Below are 12,809 nucleotides of genomic sequence, written 5' to 3' on the forward strand. Positions count from 1 at the left end.
AAGTGGAAACTAATGATGCATACCCCTTTCCTTTAAAATAAGTTACTCAGCTTCTCACTGCTCCTCCAATAACATCCTTACCCTTTTCAGGAAGTACACTTACCCACAAGCTGGTGGTAACCTGGCTCTTGCTCTCACCTTTACCCTGCATGCCCTAGCATCATCCTTTCACTTCCAAGGGAGGCAAAGCTCCTTCCTCTCTGAGATGTCGTGCTCTCTCCCTTCTCCCTCACATGCCCTGCTCCTTATCCTCCTTCCCATTTCTGTGTACACATAACCTTTCCATCTCTATACTCCTTTCCATTGCTTTGTAACAATTCCAGTTTGCAACTGCATCTAGTTGACTGCCAAGAGAAAGAAGAGCTTTCCAGGCAGAATTAAGAGCAGCTGCAAACCTGTGCAAGGGTTCTGATTAGACATGAGAAAGAATCGTGTATCTCCAAAAAATTGAAAACAACATTCTAAAAGGCAGTTTTCGTGTTTCCCCAAAAAGATTGTGGACTCCGCGGAGGCAGAGCCATTCTGTCTTACCCATCAATTCCCCTAGGCTGATAGAAACAGCACCTGGTATGTAAAAGTCACCGAGGACACATGCTGGACACGATTATCACCTTTGAAATCAAGTACAAAACGTCACTTTGGACGTTACTGATTAATATTTACTCAGTTTAATCTCTATTTCTCAATGGCACAGAAAATATATGGTGTTCTCTGCAGAAACTCGTATCTAACTACCTCACATACACATGGTTTATCTGTAGTCACTGGAGCTTATCTGTGCATAATTTTGTTAACTTTGTTCAGACTTAAATTACATTTAATGAATCCATGATTCATATTTTCTTTCTGCTGTGCCTCTCCCTAAGTTTTGTTCTCCACGGGCTGTGGTTGATCTGAAATGTCATGTGGTCTCGTCTTGACTGACATGTCACTCACAAAAATAAGTATCTTGGCATTTCTTTGTCTGAGCTGCTACCCAGACAAAGGCTTTACAAATATTTTATAAATATTTACTGAGGGTACAATAAAAAAAAAAAACAGAATCTAATAATCCTGACCTTTTTTTTAAATGAAATTTCTTTCAGAAGTCTGCATTTATTCAACCTAAAATTATTATTTGTACAATATTTGCAGTAATTTTCAAAAATCCCAGTTAAGGACTTATTATAATAAGTGGTGAGTAGTTGGGGTACCTGATGGCTCAGTCAGTTAAGAATCTGACTCTTGATTTTCGCTCAGGTCATGATCTCAGGGTCAAGGGATCAAGTCCCACACTGGGCCCCATATAGGGCTCTGCACTGAGCACAGAGTCCGCTAGAGATCCTCTCTGTCTCCCACTGCCCCTCATGATCTTGGCTGGTCTCACTTAGATTCTTCTGTGCTTGACCACACTCCAAATGCAGGTCAAATTCAGGTCTGTTCTATTTTTTTTTTTCCATCATTCTGAGGCAAGAACTACCTGGGGCAGGCAGCAGAAGCACAAGAGAATGGCAACAAATGGAAACATATTTAAAGCTTTGGCTTACTTCTACATTTCATTAGCCAAAACAAGCCCAAAGTACATGGTCACATCCAAAGTCAAGTAAGCAAGGAATTACATTTCATTTAGTGGACAATGTGTGGTACTAAAATAATACATAATAAAAGGCATATAATATGAAGAAAGTGAAGACTTGGGAATAATAAAACAATCTACCACAACATTCATAATTAATTCAAGGAGCAATCTTGGATCAATTTACTTAAAAATGAGATAAAATGAATAGACTAGATCAACCTTTTAAAAACTAATTTACTGACAAAAATGCTTATTCTTAAACATGTGTTTACATACAAACTTACAGATAAGCACATACAATTGTTTTGAGAATATTATTACAAAGAACATTTCAAAAATAGAAGCAGCCAGTTCTAAAACTCCCATATCCAAAGGAAAATTGATGAACAGCAAGAGTTATTTTTAAACCTGTCATATCAACAGCCATTAGCTACTAAAATTTATCATAAGGTGTTAGTTTATAGGTCTCACCAGTAGAAAGATATTAAAGATCAATGCAAAAATATAAGTTTCTATCTAATATGATGTGCTAGAAGAAATTATCCAAATTCATGAGTATAGGAAAGGCTAGGAAATATCTTGATGAAGTTCTTCATACTGCAGTGTCTCTGAGAAAAGTAAGAAAGCTACAATTTATAAAAGATAATCAAAGATCTTGGGTAACATGTGTAAATGATAGAAATGAAGTGAGAAAGAAACACAAACACAAAATCAATCTCTTAGGCCAAAGAAAGTAAGAACAAAAATTATACAACAAAAAACCCACAAAATATTAATGAATAACATAATTAAGTTACATTTCTGGCCTATTATAAAACTAAGAATAAAGAAGTAAAGAACTGAAAATATTCATCATTGCCATTAGATGGACATCAGATATCTTATACATATCCTACTTGTGTAAAAGTAAGGAAGAAAGAAGGAAAGAAGGAAGGAAAGAGAGAAGGAAGGAAGGAAGGGAGAGGAGAGGGAAATAGGAAGGAAAGAAATAGAGCATAATGTTACAAAACTATAACCACACTAATGTTACTTTTTTTTTTTTTAAGACTTTATTTATTTGACAGATAGAGATCACAGTAGGCAAAGAGGCAGGCAGAGAGAGAGAGAGGAGGAAGCAGGCTCCCTGCCAAGCAGAGAGCCCGATACGGGGCTCTATCCCAGAACCCTGAGATCATGACATAGAGCCGAAGGCAGAGGCTTAACCCACTGAGCCACCCAGGTGCCCCCTAATGTTACTTTTAACAAACAAATGTTAAATTTCCTTTGAACCAGAAGAAGAAAAAAATGCAACTAAAGGAAATGCTGAAGAACTTTAACATTTTCTTCATCACAGAGATATTAATATTTAAAATACTAAGAAATCAGTTCTAAATTTTTAAGAGATTGGAATCATTACGCTATTTAACAACATGTGTTAACTTTAAAAACACATAAATGCCCTGCTATGGAAAATGAAAAGATTAGTCAGCTACCAATTCTTTCTACCTCCAGAGTAAAAATAATAATAAAAATCAATGGTATTTGATTATTATTATTGAATAATAATTATTTAATTATTTCAGTAATAAATTGTATTCATCATGGTTTCTAACATTTATATTTCCTACCATTTCTTCCACTGGCTTAAGCCAGACATGCTAACCTTCTTATTATACCTTATCCCTGCCAAAATCATCCCTGACTTGGATTTCTTTTTCTTACTTTTCCCCCTTTCTGGCAAACTCTGGCCCCAAATATTTGCCAGGTTGTCATCTTTCTGTCAGTCAGGTCTCAGTTCAAATGTCACCATCTCAGAGACCACAGATCCTCAGATACTTAACAGAGATTACCTCATTTTCTTTTCTTTTCTTTTTTTTTTTAAAGATTTTATTTGTTTGACAGAGATTACAAGTAGGCAGAGAGGCAGGCAGAGAGAGAGAGTAGTAAGCAGGCTCCCTGCTGAGCAGAGAGCCGGATGTGGGGCTCAATGCCAGGACCCTGGGATGAAGGCAGAGGCTTTAACCCACTGAGCCACCCAGGTGCCCCTCATTTTATTTTCTTCGGAGTATTTATTGTAACCAGTGCTTGTTGAGCACAGTATTTTCTGTCTTCCCCCAATATGTAAATTCCATGATAGCAGGAATGTTTTGTTTACCAATTCTATTCACTGTGACACTTTTTTTCTTTTTGACAGGGAGAATGGGTGTGAGGGATGGGGACAGAGGGAGAGAGAGAATCTTAAGCAGGTTTCATGCCCAAAAAGAAGCCTGATCTCAGGACGCTGAGATCATGACCTGTGCTGAAATCAAGAGTCAGATGCTTAACAGACTGAGCAACCCAGGTGCTATGACACTTTTGAGAAAATGTACACTTTTCTCCAGTTTGTCTGACTTCTGTCAGATGCCAGCAAACACTCTTGTCTCAAGCTAGGCATCAAGGATTTGAGAGTTATGCTTCATGTTTTCAGTTTGGGGTTGCTTCTCTATTCTCACTGCACTATTGATAGATAGTTTTTACAGAGTTTACCTCTATTTTTCTTTTTCTTGCCATTCCTGGCTTTGATGCATTTTTAGAAGAAATTTAACTAAAATCCTTCTAAGCTGGGGCACTTGGGTGGCTCAGTGGTTACGCGTCTGCCTTTGGCCTAGGTCATGGTCCAGGGGTCCTGGGATTGAGCCCCACATCGGGCTCCCTGCTCAGCAGGAGGACTACTTCTCCCTCTCCCACTCCCCCTGCTTGTGTTCCTTCTCTCTCTGTCTCTCTCTCTGCCAAATAAATAAATAAAATCTTTAAAATCCTTCTAAGCCAACACCATCAATTTGCATCTGCATACACAGTAAATATCTTAATTTTCCTCTTCAGTTTGCGTAAGATTGAACTTAAAAGGAAGAGATGATGATGGGAGCTAAGCAACATAAACCAACATTGCCACCAGGCATTGCAGATGCCTTTGGGAATCTAATAGAGAAGATATACCCTTTCCCCCATAAAAAATGACTAGGTGGACTTTTATAGGCAGACTTATAAGTGCAGGGTCCTGAAAGCACATTTGAGGACTTCTTTGAGAAGCATGGACCACACATAAGGAACCCTGAATGAATGTGGATTTTAGGTCTGATTTCTCCACATTAACGTTTTGAAACTCTCTCAACATACACATAATAAATTTTTCAATAATCTGAATTATCCAAGGCAAAATAAATTCTGTCACAACCCACCAGGAATTATCCATCTAATTATATTTATGACAATATATTAATACTGGTAAATGTTAAGAATAGCTCCTGGCACATATTGAATACTGTATGTGTTTGACAAAGGCATTACATAAATAAAACTGTTTTTAAATAACCCTGATCCTCTTTGTAGCTGCTCAAAATATATTGATGTCACATGGCCTAGTTACTAGAGAAACAAAATATGTGTCCTGGTAACTATTTTCCAAATGCATAATACTATGAAAAACAAAGAGCATGAACTAAGCTGATACAGAGTTGTGTGGAGGATCTTATGGCTGTGAGGTCAAGGACTGGGGAGAAACTCAAGCAGCAACTACCTAGATTTTTCCAAACCCTTCCCAGGACCCCAAGAGTGTGAGCTTCTGCCTTTTCCAGTCCAGAATTTCTGATTTCTTGGCTTTTCTTCCAAAGCACCATGGTGGTAATAAGTACCAGGGAGGTTGGCTGGATATAAAATACTGCATGTTAAGATTTGGTAGGGTATCAGTGGATCAGCAGGACCTGGAAGCCCTCTTGAACAAGTATTCTTGTTAATATATCTACATAAAAGTAATATTCTTTCCACTAATTACATACCTTGTGGGACAAGAATCTCCCAAAATTACTCTCAGACTCTCCCCAAAGTGGAGGCAATTCAGTGCCCCACCCTCTTAAAAATCTACATGCTTTGTTCCTGCTTATAATGCCATTAACATAAGATAAAGTTCCTATTGTCAAAGCAACCGGGAATGGGTTATTTTTCATCAAGGGAACAGCTCTGATCAAGAATTTAACTCCATTTGGTCGTGTATTTCCTGTTACTGACTGCCCTCCTACTTGGATTGGAGGATTGCAAATTCTCCCACAGCCGAATCTCTTCTCTCCTAGTCTGGTCCCTCATTATTCCCTAGATGACCTGTGTAGATTCGTCTCTCTGACCCACAGTTCTTCCTCAACATCTCCTCATTTTCTAAAAATATTTTATGCATTTATTTGACAGAGTGAGAGCACAAGCATGTAGAGCGACAGGCAGGGGGAGAGGGAGAAGCAGGCTCCCCACTGATCAAGTAGCCCAGTGGGGGACTTGATCCCAGGATTCTGGGATCATGACCCAAGCTAAGGGCAAATGCTTAACTGACTGAGCGACCCAGGTATCCCAACAGCTCCCATTTTTCAAGAAATTTCTAAAACTGTATTTCCCCAGTAAAAAAAGAATAAAGCCCATTATTAAGTTTTACTTAAAAAAATTGCTTGGTTTACTTTTTTCATCTTGTATTACTGCTATTAGAATATAGGATCAGTTAAAGAATAATGATACTCTCTTTTATCATAATTTTCTTATAAAACTTGTCAAAGCTTGACATTTCTTCTTAATCTACCTAACACAATTACTGGATACAAAAGCACATCTTTTGACCACTGTGGCTCTCCTTGCACTTTTTCTTCGTTTGATTGTTTTTTCCAGTCAAAAAAGTCTTGAAGTTTCTTCCAAGATGAGCTAATGTATCGTCGGGGAGTCAGCTCAGATGTTAACATACCATCTTAACCAAAGGAGCATTTTCTATATATCCCCACGTCATGAAGCTTCTGCATCTGTTCATGTCTATACTACCCCTGTGACTGTAAGTCATTCAGTGTTACTGCATTAACATGCAATAGAGAAAGAAGAGGGATTTTTAACTGCCAAATGCACTAGAACTAGATTGTGCCTTAGTTCAGTTCCTTCTGAGTCCAGCTCTATACAATAATATTTGACCTCAATAATCTCATATGTGACACCCATGTGATATTCTGCAACACTGTCTACCTCTGTATCAGAGGTGCTCCTACTACTAGTAGAACACAAAAATCATGCAAATGAAGCCACTGGCATGTAGTTCCACAACTTTGCAAAGGCCACACACACACACCACTCATTCTAACACTTCAAAATAATACAGCTAAAGCACTGTGTGAATTTTCATATGATACATCTTACGCTTTTCATTCATTCAAGTAAACTGTTTGCTACCACATTTATTCAGTTGTCACAGAAAACTAATGTGAGTGTAAGTGTATCCAACCATGAAAAATAAATGCCCAACAGCCAATGTAGATTATGTATTAAGATGTGAGTGATATCAAGGCAGGTTTTGTCTGTAGGGACTTTATCCCCACAAATCCTCAAGCATATATGGTGTTATACAACAGATTGCTCTGTCAGGGCTCCTGCCTCTGAATTCCAGGTGTGCTCAATTTTGCATCTGTTCCTTCACAAATACATCAGACTTGAAAGACAAACCATATGGCTTCCTTACTGGACCTACTTTTGATCACAAATACTCACAAATTACCAGTGCAGAGGCTGTGCCACCTGAAAATGCCAAGAGTGAATGGTGTTGAGTTGGGTGCCCAGACATAATTCAACTTGAGTTTACAGCAGCCCTGAATGTACTGTCTGTTGCTTCCCAGCTGACCCTGATCTATGGTATCTGGAAAACAAATGTGCACATTTAGAATATTCTGTTCAGTTACAGCTCTGTGCCGTGAATCAAACAAGTTACAAATAGCCCCAAGTCCAAATACAGTAGTGACACCCAGTAATGGTGTCATTATCGGGCAATAATTCTATGCCTATCACTGACTCCCACTGGCAATAAAAATGATAGCCTGTAGCAAAGTGGCCACTAACAGACACTAGCAAGGAGATAGCAAATTACAGTCCTGTGATTGTATCTTCAATTAGCTTCATCTGTGAATGTGAGTCCATGTGTCTGTGTGTGTGTGTGTGTGTGTGTGTGTGTGTGCATGTCTGGACCTGTGTGTGTCCGTGTAAAAGTCCTGATGATACAGCTTGAAAGAATGTGTTGGGTCACTAGCTCCCTGCCAAAAATAAAAATAAAAGCAAAAAAAGTTAAAAATTATAAATTAAAACATAAATAAAACAAAATAGGAATGCCCATGTTTTAGAAATGTTTTCTGGTATTTTTGCCAACTGACGAGTTATCATAAAGTGTGTTTTCACTGCACAGTACTTCCTTTTATATCACAGCCATGGATCTCCAAACATTTCTTCAGGACAAGATGCTTCTTGAGAAGCAAACACCCTGAGAGCCCAAAGTACTACAACAGTCCTATATAGCCCCTCAAGCAATGGCAAAGTATTCAGTGAGAAAGATCTGCTTAAAATTTCCAAACAAGGAGAGAATAGACATTTTTTGACTGTATATTCACAGTGCCTTAAGAAAGATTTTGTGGGGATTATTGTTGCTCCCTTTATCAAGAACTTACCATAAACACTGCTTGAGGCATTCTCAGATTATAAGGATTTTCTTACTCAAGGAAAACAAAAATTCATGCTGCCCCACCTGTGCTTTTATAAATTCCTTATTTACTTTACAAATAGTAAAAGATCGGCAGAAGTGTAAAAGACAGTTGCAAATTAATATTATTTTATAACATTTGAAACCAATCTAATTTTTTTAATGATGAGAAAAGTTTACAAACATTTAACACAAAGAGAAATAGGAGATGTAAAAGTTGGAAACTGGAACCAAAGGTACTGGAAACAATAGTGGGCTGCTAATCTAAGCTTCCAAATCTTTTAACCAGCATAGCAAGCTTAGTACTAATCAAAGCAACAAATAACAAAGCACCAAAGTTTGCCCCAATCATTCTGTTTCTCTTTACTTTCTAGTGTGTGGGGAGGTTGGCTGTATTTCAGTGTTATTTACTTACTTGTTATCAACTTAGGTAATGAATTTCACAGTCAAGAGCATCATATCCTTTCTTTCTTTTGGCCAATTGTGTTGATTTAGTTTTTTCTCATTGGCAGATAAATTTAGCTTATGTAGCAACAATTATCCAGAGGGAACATTAATAAGATTCACAAGATATAAGGAGCTTGCTTAAGCCTCCTGGACTATCCTTAAAATCTGACTTCGAGACAATTTTTTATTTATGGAAGACAAAAATCTCACTGGCCTCACACTGTTAATCTTGAATGCAAGACACAACTTATAGTCTATAGGTCTAACTTTAATAAGCACAGTTTCTACCTTTATCAGAAGAACTTAAATTAAAAAAAAAAAAAGCTGTTTCAGCTTGAGGATCAAAGACTTGGTAGAGATTCATGACTTTACCCAGGTAAAGTAAAATTGTAAGGGGCAGTAGTGCTAGGACTTCTGAAACTGGAAATCCACCAGAGGAAAACAAATAGAATATTGCTTTTGTGACAAGATGAGCTTGTCTCAATTGATTTCGTTTGATTTTCCTACCTCCTGCCAATATATTATCATTCATTATGCAGGAATAGACTGAACAGAAGAGTACAGGATAGATTCTGGCCATATGATGACCAAAATAATGAGTTAAACCAAGGGTGGTGAAGAGAAATTTGCTGCCACAGCCCTAATAATTGGTATCATTAAAGTTATTACTATTAGGTCATTAGAATTTAATAAATGAATATTCTCACCACATCTTAATATTGCCTCATTCCAAAACTGCTAAATTTACTATTTATTTACCTGAGCAAACAAATTTTCTCTCTATTCACCTGGCTGTTTAAGAATTCCTTCTAGCAAAAAGCTGGAGAATCAAAAACATTATGCAGCTTCTAACATAATTGACTCTTATTTCTAAATTATAAGAGACATTATCTTTAGCAGATTTTGACCATCATGAAATTGAAATGATGCTGTATGATGCATTCTCAATGGATACATCCTTAGAACTCTACAATCCTCAAAATTATAAACTCCATTAACTGAGATACAGCTGCTGGACATCTGGCTGGGTTTCCTCACCAGTAAATCGAATTCATCCAGTTTCTAGCCTAGCAGCCATATGACTCAAAATATATTGGTATGTCCAAGGGGCATATCATTTGGTTTCTTTAGGAAGTAGGTATTTTTCCTCACTCTACTTAACATGAATTTGGATCTCTCAAGAAATGTGAGAACCAGTGGCACCTGGGTGGCTCAGTCAGTTAAGCCTCTGACTCTTGGTTTTGGCTCAGATCATGACCTCAGGCCATGATCTCATGGTCCAGCCCTGCATTGGTGATCCCCATACGGGACTCAGTGTGGAGTCTTCTGAAGATTCTTTCCTCTCCCTCTCCCTACCTTGCTCCCCACTCTGTTCCTCCTCTGCCCCTGTTCTCTCTCTCTCTCTCTCAAATAAATAAATAAGTAAATAAATAAATAAAATCTTAAAAAAAAAAAGAAAGAAAAAAATGTGAGAACTATAAATTAACTTACTAAAGCTAACAATTGCAAAGAGCCCTAAACTTAATATTTATTGCTTTTGGTAGGAGCAAACATATTGTTCATGTTAAAGCATTAATAACTTAAGCCTGATGTTACCTTAAAGTAGATATTGAGTAACGTTTTATGCATTGCCATTGAATACCAAGCAGTAACTCTTCATCATTCACATAGAATGCATTTACATCCAAGCCTTGTTTTGTTTTCATGGGGTAGTTTTATACATTGCTTTGCAATCTATTCAAGTAACCTGCAAAGTAAGAAGTGGTTGAGGTTCGTTCAACCATAAGTTATAGTAAACTAGAATGCAGTATTAAACAAGTTCACACTTAATTTTATCTAGAGAAACAAAGTTAAAGGAAGCAAAGACAAAAAAATCTAACAGATGATCATTAAGAAATACAAAGGAAGCTAGAGACCCCTGGGTGGCTCAGTCCAAATGTCTGGCTTCAGCTCAGAGCATGATCCCAGGCTCCCTGCTCAGCAGAGAGCCTCCTTCTCTCTCTCCCTCTGCTCCTCTCCTTGTTTATACACTCTCTCTGTGTGTCAAATAAATAAATAAAAATCTTAAAAAAAAAAAAAAGAAATATAAAGGAAATAAGAATTTGTATCATCATGTGCTAATAAAGCAGTCACATAACAAAAACAGGTTTATCAAAGAAAAAAGATTAAGAAACAGGACACAAAAACTGATGCATTTACAATTTCAACCACCTAATGTTTGAATAACTGGGCAGCTGTCATTAAGAATCCAGCCCTTCCAATGTGGTGATTCAGTCTTCAACAAGGAAAGACTTGTGAGCTGTTGCCATAATAAATTCCATGTTTCAAAGTTCTAAGACCAATATTTCTCATATGAAGACGGCTAGCTGTACCCCAAAGAGTATTTTCTTCTTCTGCCCTAATATTTCCTTCTTCCAAATTTTCCTGGGTGCCTGCTCACCCAGAATACTTCAACTTTTTAGCCTCCCTTGCAGCTACATGTCACCACGGGCCTAAATTTACACACTGGGATATAAGCACAAGTCAAATGGCAGTTTTTTAAATGCTTTTTTAAAGAGTCAGCTAACATCCACCTTTTACCCTGTTTTACTCTGTTTCTTCTTGATGTTATCTGGAATGCCAGTTTGATAACAGAAGCTGGACTGTACTATAAGGTGACCTTAAGAATGGAAGACACAGGGGCGCCTGGGTGGCTCAAAGGGTTAAGCTTCTGCCTTCTGCTCAGGACATGATCTCAGGGTCCTGGGATGGAACCCTGCATCAGGCTCTCTGCTCAGCAGGGAGCCTGCTTCTCCCTCTCTCTGCCTACTTGTGATTTCTGTCAAATAAATTTTAAAAATCTTTAAAAAAAAAAAAAAAGAGAGAGAGAGAGAATGGAAGACACAAATGGTAGAACAAGACAGAAGAGATCTGAGCCCTGGCACCACAGCATTCGTGAACAATCCATCTCTAGACTTTTCTGTGAAAATAAACATATTTTCATCTTGTCTAAACTACTGTTAAGTTTTCTTCCTTTCTGTTTTGTTTTACCTTTAAGAACTGAACGTAATCTTTTCTGTGGTGTGCTGATAACCATGACCCTTGAAATTGTTGATAATGGCTTATTTGGATAGTGGTCTCAAGCAAGTACATGGCTGTTGCTTAGGAAAAGAAGTCAGGCTTACAAAATTAACCTTTTCACCAATATCTCTGCCTTCTATGGAAATACATCTATAAGCCTATTCTTTTATGCTCTCTCTCTCCTAGTGACTAATCCGGTAAGAACCTCATTTGCACCAGCCACATTTATCTATTGGGTGGAGTTAACATGGGGGTGGCTCTATTCATTCATGGCTCAGTTTCTTGGCTCTGCCTGCCTGAAAACCAACCACCCAAGAAAGAATAAAGTCAGTCAGTCTCCCCCATCCTGTACCCTTTTGTAAGTGGGTAGATTAATTCAAGAAAGTGAGGATGAAAGAGGAAGACCCATTTTTGGCCTCTCAGCAGAGCCCAACTCTGCAATTGAGCTAAACTAATAGGACAGTCACTTTAATCCCCCTCCTGCCCTGTTGTGACTGTTACCAATTAGGATTGAGCCTTAAGTAGAAAAGGAGTGACTGCTGAGGCTACCCCAGAAATGATATTCCAAGCTTTTCCCATAGTATATCAGTACAAAGTCACATCAGGAACGAAATTGGCCTTTAATTCTCAAGTCCTATATATTTGTTCATTTTAAGTAATTTTGATTCTCTAAAACTTCCATAAAAACCCTATATTCTTCTTTCTTCTTCTTCTTTGGGCCAGTGTGTTTAAAAAATATGTATATCCAAAAAACATACTCAAAAGCATCACCACTCTACATATTAATGATCTGAGCTTGAGAATAAGCACTACAAAATAGTACCATTTTCAATCCACTGAGCAATGTCTTCAATGATACAAATAGGAATGTAATGCTCAAGGAAACATGAGTAAAACTCCAGCATTCAACATTTTTTTGGAAACACAGATACCAAACTTGAGATATTCCCAAGAAACATGCCAGGGAGTAAGTCTTACACAGCTGAGCACAGTTAGGTGTTAGCATGTCCCAGTAGATGAGGGGTGGGAGGTCTGCACCATTGCAATGGTATCATACCAACCTACACTGAAGCCCAAGTAAAAAGGAAAAAAATCAATTATCCTAGATTGTCTTTACTTAAAATTTTGACAGTTTGTTCATTGTGGATTTTTTTATACTACTTTTGATTTAAATATTGCATTGGAATATTATTTCTCTCAAGTGCTGAGTTTATTAGCTCCTTCCCAAATTTGGCACCCAAGACA

Source organism: Lutra lutra, chromosome 3, assembly GCF_902655055.1.
Source record: "Lutra lutra chromosome 3, mLutLut1.2, whole genome shotgun sequence".
NCBI classification, from domain to species: domain Eukaryota; kingdom Metazoa; phylum Chordata; class Mammalia; order Carnivora; family Mustelidae; genus Lutra; species Lutra lutra.